The sequence below is a fragment of the Alligator sinensis genome, unplaced genomic scaffold (assembly GCF_000455745.1).
Source record: "Alligator sinensis unplaced genomic scaffold, ASM45574v1 scaffold392_1, whole genome shotgun sequence".
NCBI lineage: Eukaryota > Metazoa > Chordata > Crocodylia > Alligatoridae > Alligator > Alligator sinensis.
In genome coordinates, this window is record NW_005841898.1 from 2,177,687 (window position 1) to 2,187,521 (window position 9,835).

Genomic DNA, 9,835 nt, shown 5'->3' on the forward strand with positions numbered 1-9,835 from the left:
CAGACAGAATTCCCCTTCTAAGTAGTCAGCCAGAAGAAACTGGACAGAGCACATCTTATATAGGCCACTAAGCAGGTTAGGGCTGGTTAAAAAAAAGTTATTTTGTTAACGCTGGTTAAAAAAAAAGTACACAAAAATCATTTTGACTCTGGCTAGGCTCGATTTGATCCCTTTTTTTTTCATTTTCAGTCTTCTAAATGGTCCCTTTCTCAGCTGTCTCTATATCTCTCTGGTAAGTTGATGATAAAAAACACATTACCTCTGGATTCATGGAAGCAAGAGACTGTCATATTTGCCTTAAATATTGCACATTTTAAGAACATAAGACATGAGACTGGAAGGTACCTCCTGGGCCATCAAGTCAAGTCCAGCCCCCTTCTGTAATCCCTTTTTTATACATTTCAAGTTGCAGCTTAAACCTAGTTATGAAGTGAAGTGAAGGCAGAAAAAAAAATAAAACCCTGATCAGGCTATTCCAGAACCTTCCCTCCCCTACTTCTCTTACATTGAAAGATAGGGACAGAGGTACTTACAAGTAAAAACCTCCTGATTGCCTAATTGCTTCTGCTTTAAAAAAAAAAAAAATTTAATTATTAGAATTGTATCTGGTGAAAGTTTCAAAATGATGTGTAACCAGTGTAAAAATCCTGGAAATACTAGAATAAGAGACTAGGAAGTTTGAAAACCTATTCCTATGGTTGATCATTTTCAAATTGTTGCTCCTTTATCAAAAATTCAGTAGAAAATTCAGAGAGTATTATAAAAAGCACAATATTATATGTGTTGAAACTGAATGACAGGAGGGCATTTGGCTTCTCAGGACTGTAGTAATGCATTTACCATTGTAAACTTTTATTAGAATGGAAAGAATCTATAAGTTGCTTCAAGAATACAAATAACATTTCAGCAGCTATTGCTATTTCTATAAAGCACACAAACAGTAACCTAGAAATTTAAAATAAAGCTTCTGTTTAGAAATATAAATATTAACCATTTTAAGCTAATTTAATTCACCCAAACAACCTTCTTCTGGCTGTGATTAAGTGGTGATGCATGCTACACAGAAGCAGCCCCTTTTACTCAGAAGCACCTTCTAATATTATTATTCTAAGCATTACTAACTCCTCATGGAATTTATTTCCCAGCAGTCCTTGCGTGGCTAGCCCTTTAAATTTGGTGGAGACAAAAACTACAAGCCTAAAGTGACTAGTAGTCACCTTGCTGGGGTCACCTGATGCCAGTTATCTTTCCTGCTCAGTGCAGGGGGCTGGGCCCCTTGCAAATTACTCGTTAGCTAGGAGATGGTTTTGTATGAATGAATTTGAGAAGTTCAGAATGAAGATAAACTTCCAGCCATAAGTTAGAAAACCCACTTTATATGTTCTCACTGGGTGTAGTGATTAGAATGTTTCTTTACTACACTACTGCCTCAATAATGAATATTGCCTTTTGCTATCACTCTGCTCTGCTATGGAAGTCCTGTAATTAAGAACCAGGGATTAGGAGTATGTTTACATATGGTAATGATGTCCCTCCAGACATTTATGGCCTTCACTTGTCCCTATTCCACTTTTTTTATTCATATAGTTCTATGAACTGTGCATGATCCCCAAAAAAGGCCAGTTATTTTGTGATATAAACACCAATGATGAAGGCTGCATCCAGTGAGAAGAGTGTTACAGCTCTCAAGGATTATATGTAAACTATATGTGTTTATAATCTAAAAGTCACTGATTAAATATATTTCTGTGGTTCTCTAGGATTAGACTGTCTCCAAATATTTGGCTGGTCTAAAAGCATTGCAAACAAGTGAGTTAAGATTGCTGGGATGGTCTTAATTGTTTGTTTCCATGCTTTCAAATATTTGTTCTTAATGTAAAGTTGAATCTTGATTTTAAGTTTCCAGACACTTTTACTGTCTAAAGGATTTTATTCATATGTACTTAATCATAGATTTATTGAGGTAAAACCACTCTTTCTCTAGTAGAAATTATTTTTTCCTAATATAAACTATGGATCGTTTCAAAGATTTTTGCCCATAAATTTCTGTAGATTGTTTCAAACATTTCAGTAACATACCACTAAAGTCTAAGCTGAGATGCAGAGTGAACAAAGATAAATTTAGCTCTCAATAGGCCTCAATTCTCTCTCCCCACTTGTTCTTCCCTGTTCACATGTTAGAGCAACCTCTCAGACCAGGTATATATTTGATGGCCATATCTATACTGTCTCACTGCTGATCTTGGGACCACCACCAAGAAATGAGTGCTACTTACTGGCACTATGTAATGGCACTTACTGGCACTTACTGGCAATGTGTAATGTATCTACACATACATTAATGTGCTTTTTCTAAAGCTTGTTAAATTTGGTACCTCCAATGTAAGGTACTAAATGTGCATTAGGCTGTGCTAATACGCAGTAGTGCATTTGCATGCTTTTTTAGTGATAATGCATAGTAGACTATTTTACTGCATGTTAGCGTAATGCCATTTTTTTTACATGATGCTTTAATGAGCAGTAAAATAGTCTACTGCACATTGAAGTGCATGTGTAGACACACCTACTCAGTCCTAGTACGTAAGCCTGATGATTAAGCAACATGGACAGTTTAGATTTGGTGCTGTGCCCCCAGCTGGATACTTAGGGCATCCACTCTCAAGGTATATGCTCAGAACCTCTCAGCTGTCTACATAGCCTAACTGCTGGGCTTGGGTATGTGCAAAGCAAGCAAGATTTGTTTCTCAGCAGTGCCACGGGGTTTAGCAGGGAGATAATGTAAACATAGTTAATTCTGTGTGATTCCCTCCTGCTGCTATTTCCTGTCTGCCTTGAATACAAAAATGGCCATCTCAAAAAGCATGCAGCCTTCAGAAAAACACTAGTAAGAGCTTAAAAAAAATCAGTCTTCAAAGTACACATGGAGACAAATGGATGTTATAACATTTGCCTAAGGTGTTGGGGTTACGTGCAGTTGCTAAGTTATGCCATGACACTATTCTAAGTTTGCAATGGCTGCACCGGTTTATGTTGACTTTATAATGTCTCCATTGGGTTATGTGGAATTAAAAAATCCTGTCTCTGCTTTATGCAGCTTTTATCAAGTTTGTCTCACTCACCAGAGTTATGTAGACCATATAAAATATACATCAGGCTTTGAGAACTTTGTAAGATGTACACTGGTTCAATAGTCGGTATTATGGAGATCTATAAAATGTCTGTTTAAGTATTGTTTAACCTTCACTTATCACCAGTGTTAATGAGTTTTATTCTTGTTTCACCCACCTGAGGAGTGGGAGAATTATCTATATCTTATGGGGAGTATTTTAAGGCCTAGACCCCCCCAAAGTTCTGAAGGCACTTAAATCCACCATTTAGTCACTACTGATATCCTCAAGATCACCACTCAGCTGCCATTCTGTAGGCACCTACAAGCATGTATAAAAAAGATGGGAACAGAGGTTAGGGAGGATGTCTACTGCCCTAACATAATTGCCCAGTAGTTAGGGCACAAATGAAGAGTTTTTAGATTGTCGAATATTGGCTTTTTTTATTTGTGGACTCCTAAACATTTTCAAATGGAGGTGTGGACCCCTTTAAATGGTAAGTGATGGTCTTCACGTGTTTTTGATTGATCATAGTCATCTTTCATGGACACCTTAGACACAGCTTGCAGACCTCTGGGGGTCCACAGACCACCGGTTGAAAACCTCTGTCCTAGGTAAATGCTCTAAAACCACTTGAGAACTGACTAACCTTACCTCCACCTGGGGCCAGAGCCCACGTAGCGGTTCACAACCCAGTGCTGACCACAGCGCAGAACACCAGTGCTCTGCCTCCCAGCTGGGAAAGCCCAGACACCTGGGTGCCATCTCCCTGCTGTGGGAGCCAGGAGGACTGGGAAACCCATGCATCAGGGCCCAGAGGCATAAGCCTTCTCTGGTTCTGTGGGAGGAGAGAACGGGAGGGAGCGGGGCTTTGCGAGGGAGAATTCTCATTTCCCACTGCCCCTTACTGGTAGCGGTGCTCATTCATAGCAGCTCGGCCAAACAGCACCTGATGGATTACCAGTAGGGATGCACGGATTTGCCTTTCAGCTACACCTCAGCTGTGGGACTCAAAAAGAGCTTTCAGTGCATATTGGGGTCTGTTTTGGTTGGGGTTTGTGTCAGGTGGATCTGGTTAAACACATGGGCCTCCCTCGGGATAGCAAAGCAACCTTGAGGGCTGGAGCGATCTATTAACAATTACCCAGATTTATGGCCTCACCCTATGTACTGCAGACTGATAAACTCCCAACAACAGGAGGGGAAACTAAAAGCCTGGCTCCATACCCTCATTCTAGGTCAGTGGTGCAGGGTTTGGGGGAAGGCAGGGGAGTTGTTTGAAAGGCATGATCAGTGAGGAGCATCAATAAATCAGTATCATCAGTCTTCCACATGAACAATTGTCAAGCCAAGAGCACACTGAATATCAGAGTAGGCAACCACATCCTTCCCTATGAGCATATCCCAAGCTACCAAGGAATCACATTAGACCATTCCCTCACCTATAAACATCACATTCAGAAGATCAGAAGCAATGTCTCTGGATGAGTAGCTGCTTTAAGATGTTTATCTAGCATAACATGGTGTGCCAACTTTAAAATGCTCAGAGCCACTGTACTTGCAATCGTATAGGCCCCAGCAGATTACTGTGCTCCTGTATGGTACAAAAGTTGTCACACTAAGGAGTTTGACAGTGTACTTAACTGTGCAGAGACTCATAACAGGCTGCACAACTTGCAGATACACAGATGTATTCCCTGCACTCCTGGGCATTGTCAGGGAAGTGTGAGTCAAGCTGAACTGACCAAGATCTGGATATGAACACTTCAAAACAACACTATAAGATGACCACCTTGCTGTCCACAATCAAAGCAGCACGTAATCAAAAGTTGTAATTTTTACAAATGCCCAGATGGGGTAGATTAAATCTGCATACAGAGTGATAATACCAGATATTATTAATATTTTAAAATTAATACCAGGCATTATTATTTTTAATTTTTAAATTAAAAAATATTAAAAATAAATATTTTCAATACCAGACAGTGGCTTATATTCAATACCAGTGGCTGGTATTTTCAATACGAGACCAGAGGGAACAAGGAGTATAGGAAGGGGTTAGAAACAGGTACTTTGCTGACTCTTGTCAGTGACAGCCCAGGGATGCTCAGGCAAAAAAGACAAGCTCTGGCCTAGGCTAGACTGACACCCCGCGAGGGGGGCGGGGTAAGCAGGCTGCCACAATGCTCCACGGGATGTTGGAGTAATGCGACCTACCATGAGTTGCAATGGGATGTAGTACAGATGTTTTGACCTACAGCTCTGAAGTCTGATACCACATCCATCCAAGGTAATCCTAGAGTGGGATCCACCATTTTTACAGCACCCTATGAGACCTAACAGTCTGTTCATTTACAGCTGTAGAACACTTTCTGCATGCCTACCATGCAATATGTGTATTTCTGTACCTGGTCTTGGGCTTCTACCATTAGCACACCACACATCATTGCAACTTTCTTCCTGGATAGTTGCTATATGAATGTAGCATTTCTGTCTGCAGTATTTTTAACTGTGACCTTTCTGCCCCCTCTGTCTCAAAAAAGATGAATTTCACAAAGTCTCTTTATGATTGCCTCTTCTTATCCTACCAATGCCTTACTCAATTTCCTCTTTCCAAAAATCTGCATTTGCTTAAGGCTTTGAATGTAGAGTTTTGGGTGAATTGGTTTGGGTTCAGCCAGACTAGTAGAACAGTTGAATTAAGCTTATAATGGGATGTAAAACTCTTAACTAAGGATGTAGTCAGTGGTGTCTCTCCTTGTAAACCAATTTTAGAATTCAATAAGCTCTACACAAATAGTTTTGTACCCTTAGTAAAGAGGTCTGGAGGCAGCTTACCTAATTTTCAACCTGTCATCTAACCAGAAGTTTCGCTTCCTTTTTTGCCACAGTTGCTCATTAAAATTATTTTCCAACTGAAGTGGGATTTTATGATTGAAAAAATATCTCTCACCTTATCTGTGGGTGGGGGTATTCAGTCCTTTCACTATCTGCTGTATCTCTGTTCATGCTTTGATAGGCAATTTGAGTGGAAGGGAAATTGATATTTTAGCTGTAGTTTGCTCAGAAGCTTTTTGGTCACTGCCCAGCCTTGTGCCTGCATGATTGAAAGGTAAAATTGATTGTAATTTCCTTAGAGGTGCATGTTTTACCTTGGTTGTAGACCCATAGGTTTTTTTTCATTTGCCAGAGTTGAAGTCATGTCCAGAGGCTAAAATCAACACTAATGCAAGCTGAAGTCTTACACTGCCTAATTAAAGCATCTGCACTGTGCTCTTTCACTGCTGAATGCTTCTGACAAATAAGCTCCCAGAGCAACAAGGATCTGGTGTTTTGCAGATTTTGTAGGTGTGGCATTTCTAGTGCAGTCTTAATTTAGTGCACAAAATGCTAATGTTTTTAATGTGGTTGCTCCTTCTGCTTAGTACCTGCTAAAAAAACCCCTGCCTAGCATAGCTGCTTCCATGATGTCAGTGAGAAGAATAAAAGGACGTAGTGGCTGATTCTAATAAGCAAAGAGGGGTGTTTACGTGAGATGCCTGTATTATAAAGTCATTCCTTCAGCATAGATCATCTTTCCACATATTCTCTTGTTGTCAGCTGCTGAACATTCTCAGTAAAAATGTAAAGAAATACCAATTACTGAGGAGTTAATCTTGGAGGACAGGGTAAAAATGGGCAAAGTGTACTTAGGTAATAGGTAGCCTTCCTAAACACAGCAAAATGCAGCATTTCAAGAGAGACAAGATAGAGACAGAGATGGTTTTTAAATTCTTCCTTGATATTGTTCTTCAAATCATGGTAACATTCCAGTAGAAAATAGTTCAATTTCAAGGCATCTGTAAGTCAAGTGACAGCAAGGCCTGCAGACTTTGCTAGCTTAATGTACTGTAGAGCTGGTGCTGCAGTTGTACCCCTCAGCCTCAGTGCTCCAGGGTCTCAATCCACACAGGCAATTCAGGATTGTGGGCTTTTTTAGGGACCCAGCATCTTCAGTCCTGAGTTTTGCTCAGTATAGTAGTGCCTTAGCTACCTAACAGGATATGTCAACAAGGGTATAATTTAAGCATCATAGGCTGCGTCCAGATGTGAAGAAATGTGCACTTGCAGTGGCAAAAATAGCAGTGGCACAAATTTGTGCCACTACTTTTTGCCACAGCCCTGTACCTACACTCTGTGTAGGGACAAATTGTCCCACTCCAGTTCCCTGCATGTTGGAGGAGCCCGCTGGGGCACAACTGGAGAAGCAGAGACACTTGGGCTGGCAGCCAGAGTGTCTCCCAGAAGGACTAAGCCTCTGTGTCTTCAGGAGCATAGTCCTGTTGCATGCACCATGCCACATTTTTCCCACTACTTTTTTTTTGCTATTGGGATTTCCTGGTAGAAAAATTTGGCCCCATGTTGCAAATTTGCAGCATGAGATATATTTTAACATTCCCTGCATGCCACAAACCACATGTGCTTGCATATCTGGACACAGCCATAGGGCACAGAAATAAGTGACATTTTTTGAGCAATCTGGCCCCTGAAGGCACTCTACAGCAGTGTCATAACATATGTTCACAGCTGCACAGCACTTTTTAAATGGCCGATTGCACAAAAAATTAACCCTGGTCAAATCAGGTATTACATTAAGGCACTCAAAAGCAGAATGCTTTAGGGAACTTGTGTTCCCTCCAGGTTTTTTTTTTGCGTGGGAGGGCAGGGACAACCCCTGGGTTGTCAAGGAGGAGGAAGAGAAGGGAGCAGCTGGCTGCTGAATGGCCAGAGCTGATGGGGAGGGGGCAGGGAATGGAGCCACTTCATCTCACAAGCCTCCCCGCCAGCTACACAGTCTGAGGTATTGGAGGGAACCAGTGTGGGCCCGTGAGGTGAGGGGACTCCATTTCTCTGCCCACCTGCTTCCCCTCGTCAGCTCTGGCCATTCAGCAGCCAGGAGCACCCAGCATGGAGCTGAATTCATAGTCATCTTTCTTGTACCTATACACAGCCATCTTATACATAACAATTCAGTGATTAGAACACTTGCCTAAGATTTGGGATACAAAGCTTACCTCCTTCCTTTTTATGACTTAGAATACAGACATAAACCAGGTGTTCCACTTCTCAGGAATATGACCTAACCTCTGGGCTAATATTCTATTCTAAAATGGGTCTTTCATGGGCCTTTCAATCTGTCCTGTTGCTGACGTTCTCCCACTTGCTGTAAAATGCATACTATTTACTGGAGTAGGTACTTGAACTCAGGTGTCTCAGATACTTTCCCTAACCACCAGCTGCAGAGTAAATTATCTTTCAGAATCTCTCACTGGCCTAAGGAATATTTGAGTATTAAATGTAAAGTCAAATGGCTGCCACAGAAGAGATATCTCAACACAATGGTTTAGGCTGTCTCCTGAATGGTGAGAGATCTGGGTCCAATTAATGCTCTAAATTATGGAGGAGATGCATTCAAACATGAGTATTTCACTTTTCCAGTGAGTATTCAAACTACTTGGCCCCTGATTATGGGGGAAGAACCTCTACCACCTAGCCATTCCCATCTCCTGGATGTGACCCCTTCCCTTCCCCCACAAACTTCCAAGCATCTTCTTGGAATGCCTGCTGGATCAGGTAGGTACTGAATCAGGTAGGTACTGGATCAGGTTTGAACAACTAGCTTTGGCTAGATATAGATCATTCAGTGCTCTTGAGTTTTGAGTAGCTGCATGCCAATTTAGGTTGTACTTGAGTGCAGGCTTTGAAGATCTCAGTGGTGCCTGAATCCCTTTAACTGTCTAGATTGTAGTGACACTAAGAAACCATTCATAACAGCTTTCATAATACCTGATGAAGTAGGCTGTCACCTATGAAAGGTTATGTCTCTCTGAAATGATTTGTCTCTAGAAGTACATGTAGATGTTACACTAGGGTTAGGCTGATCTAAGTGCTGATATGTACAGACATTCAGGGAGGTAAGACCAGGCAAAAATGTCTGTCCTGATCTAACTTAGGTCACCTGAGGAGATAAGCTAAGTTAGATCAGAAACACATTAGCCTGGTCTAATGAACATCTGCATCTGTTTAGAGCAGAGCACCGGAGCTAGAAAAGCCCAGCTGCTCATGTCAGTCCCGGGGCTGCACTTCTGCTCCTGCACCCTAACTGAACCATTTTTAGCTTTCTAACCCTCCACCCCAATCCTGACTGGGAGCAATAAGCACTGGAGTTTATTGCTTCACATTAATTGCATGTGTAGACATGCCCACTATGATGCAACCCAAATTCCTTGATCTTTTGCTATTACTGCTTTATGCAGCATACTGATGGAAGCAACTGTCACTTCATTCATTAAATGCCCGTATACATTCCCACTGTTGCTCATGGGATCAAGTCATTTATAACTCAGTCAGTCAAAGATATGTGAAATGAATATTCAATTAAATCTCTTTTGGATATTATTCAGATATTCAAGTCAGCCAAACAGTTAGCTTGTTCATTTGTGAAATAAGTTCTTTTCTATGCGTGCAAAATGTCTTTTCACAATGAGTAAGCTCTGATCTTGGATCCACACATGTGTAGCGACTACAAGTGGCATAATCTATGAGGTTGAGAGGGTAGCAGCAGTAGCTGCACTGAACTGTTGCTCCATCGGGATTGTTTTACTTTTCCAAAAGCACATTAGTCCAAATATACTTGTTTCATGTGTCTGTGCCTGAAGCTAACAAAAAGGCAACATGCAAATAGGGAA